The 3236-nt window shown below is 35.2% G+C and overlaps 1 long non-coding RNA gene across 1 annotated transcript; it reads right to left on the reverse strand.

The window, feature by feature from the left end:
* Positions 1–333: 333 nt before the first annotated feature.
* On the reverse strand, positions 334–2161 carry LOC128512121 (uncharacterized). The gene is made up of 2 exons (XR_008356248.1): positions 2025–2161; positions 334–1097 (listed from the first exon to the last, which is right to left on the reverse strand). It is a non-coding gene; the product is annotated as an uncharacterized LOC128512121 (long non-coding RNA).
* Between the last annotated feature and the right edge of the window lie 1075 nt (positions 2162–3236).

Consider the following 3236-nt stretch of genomic DNA (forward strand, 5'->3'; position numbering starts at 1 on the left):
ATGCAAATTAGTCTGTGGTGCTTCTGTGTTTGTTTTAAATCTTTTATGCTTTTAATTATACTGTTATTTTGAATTTAATATTGTTTTCAGCAATGTGTCATGTATTAATCATACAGAGTTATCCTTTTTATTTAATAGGGTTATTGATTTTTTTTCTCAGCTTTGTTGTGAGATGTCATATTTAATGGGTCCATGTGTTGCAAGTACAGCGACATATGCATTCATGTTCTATCGTGGTGAGAAGGAAGTGCTTTTAACAACGTAAGAAAAAAGGGCACATCAATTTTGCATTTAAGTTATATGAATCTACAAGTCAAACAGCACAGAGAAAAGTTTGCAATGATTGATAGCTTTATTGAAGATGACAGGTATTGATGTTATACTCTAACATTTAAAAAAAGTTAACTATATAAAATAAGTATTCCAAAAGCCAGTGATGTATTTGTTGTACAGGTATTGAACCATATGTTTTTCATATCCACAGAGAATACTCAAATCACATGTAGAATTTTTATGGAATACAAATATTCATTGTTAACAAATGTTCATATAAAATAAAAAATGAAAATGAAGTTAAATAGGAAATAAACATCAGAGAGATACAAGCTTTTTTTTTTGGGAGAGTGAGAGAAATAAAGAACCCCAGCATGCATTTAGCATTTTAAATGGCGGCCCTGGTAATTAACCAGATCTTTGTCCAATAAAATCCACAGGGGCGTGTTCCTTGCATTCTACTATAATGTAAAGATTGCTACGACGACCCTCATATTTACACGGTTTAAATCTTTTCCTTATGCAGGTGACCACATTGAAATTCTGGCTGCTTTCATAAACAGTCCCACCCACACGATTGCCAGCTCTCTCACACACAGCCAGGACCTGATCTTCAGTTGCTGTTATGAAGCTGTGCACATCCTTGCAGTCACTACCGGTATTGATTTTCCTCATTTCTATTGTGTTGGAACATAAATTATTAGGCATGTTTGGGTAAATATAATTCTTTTTAAATGTTTCCCAGGTTTGGGCTTCAGCAGGCAGAGCGGCGCTCAACACCAACAGCAAAACCAGGCCGAACACACGGATCTCCATGATGATGTCTGGGAAGACAGAAAAAAACTAACTACACACACCAAGATGATTGTACAATGAGCTTGCAGGATTTTGAATGGGCGCAAGAGTAACTGTCTTTTTTGTGTCCTTCCTGCTCCAAGAATTAAATTGTTGTTCACTTTATTTTAAGATATTTAAATCTTCTCATAAAAATGTTCTCTCCCCACACCTCATATACTGTTTCTCAAGTAAAGATACAAATACTGTACTTACCTAAGAATGTACCTCACTACAAGTAGACACACCACTTCAAATTGCTTTACTCAAGTTGAAACACCAAGTATATGCTCTAATACAGTGGCTAGAAAAAGATATGTGAACCTTTTGAAAGATCATTAACCCAAGGATTCACATACTTTACATACTAACACAATGAGTTTTTTTTTTTTTTATGAATTTTGTGTTATTATTTTAGGCACATTATATTTGTCAATACTCTTGACTTAGATGATTAATGCAGAAAACCATGACATTTCGAAAGGTTTACATACTTTTTCGTAAATTAAAGTAAAAACTACAAAGTAACTGTGCAAGTCAAGTAGAGATTGATAGAGACAAGATTTGGCATTAAATAAATGAATGCGGGTAGCATTATACTGCATTGCAAGCTTGTTAATACTTTGCCACTTGCCACTTCTGGATTTTATCGAGCAAAGAAACTTCCCATTCTGTGGATGTTCCTTATCAAGGCTAATAATAAATCTAATAAAACACAAGATTCTGTTATACTGTGAATACTTTTCCTAAAAAAGAAAAAAAAAAATAGGTTTAATGCAGGGTTTGGATTACCAAGGACACATTTATGTTCTATTTAATAATCTTCCTCTATTACTTATAACCTATTGCTTAAAAATGATTCAACATTTCCTCCTATTAAATGTCTGTGTCAAGTAGTAAAAGATAATTAACATTACCAGTAGTAGTGGATTGAATACTTCCAGTCAAGAAGATAAGGAGACTCTTGTTCACAATCAGGCAGAGAATAACTGAAAGGCGGTTTAAAACCAGTGTACATGTGTTTATATATATACATGTGTCTATGCTATGACCATTAAGCGTAATGCATACACTGCAGCTTTGGCTTGGTTCACTTAGAGGTGAACCATAGTGTGGTTTCACACCACTTTAACATTTCCTCACCTTTGTTCCTCTCAGCCACTGGAATTTTTTTTTTCTGTTGTTTTCTTTTTTTTTTAGCTGGTTGTTTTTGTGCATTTTTACTTAGAATCTAAAAAAAATTAGTGGCATGGTGTTGTAGTGGTTAGCACTGTCGCCTTACACCTCCGTGGTCCGGGTTTAACTACCGGCCAGGTTTGATTCCTGTTTCTGTGTGCATGGAGTTTGCATGTTCTCCCCCTTCTTGGTGGGTTTCCTCTGGGTACTTTGGTTCCCTCCAACAGTCCAAAGATATGCAGGATAGGTTAACTGGCATTCCCAAATTGTCCATGGTGTGTGAATGAGTGTGTGTATGTGTGTGCCCTGCGATGGATTGGTGCCCTGTCCAGGATGTACTCTGTCTCATGCCCTAAGCCTTCTGAGATAGGCTCCAGGTCCACGCTACCCTGAATACAGGTTAAAGCGGTATAGAAGTGAGTGAGTGAATTACTTCAAATAGTCCTATCTTAAAAGAACTTTAATAGTAGTACCTAAAAAAAAAAAAAATACGCCAAGATGAAATCCAGTTTTTGTGTTGTTGTTTTTAACTTTTTAGTGTAAAAAAATGTAATCAGAAACCCGGGTTTTTGATTTTTGAAAACCTAAAAAAAAATCTATCTACTCAAAAGTTTGGATTTATTTTCTACATTCTAAAACAATACTGTAGATTCCAAACCAATGAAAGTATACATAGGACATTAAGTAATTAAGTATCTGCAATAACAGTCAACTGTTATTTTAAGGTCTGAAGGTCAGATGTTCTGGAACAGTTCTTGCAAGAACAGTATTGTCTCAAGTGCATTTGCTAAACCCATCAAGCTCCATAATGAAACTGTCTCTCATGAAGACCTTCCCAGGAAAGCAAGACCAAAATGTTACCTCTGCTGCAGAGAAGTTTATTTATCAGCCTCAGAAATCACCAATTAACAACCAGCACCTCAGATTAGAGCCGTTATAAAGCTTTACAGAGT

Source organism: Clarias gariepinus, chromosome 24 (assembly GCF_024256425.1).
Source record: "Clarias gariepinus isolate MV-2021 ecotype Netherlands chromosome 24, CGAR_prim_01v2, whole genome shotgun sequence".
NCBI classification, from domain to species: Eukaryota; Metazoa; Chordata; class Actinopteri; order Siluriformes; family Clariidae; genus Clarias; species Clarias gariepinus.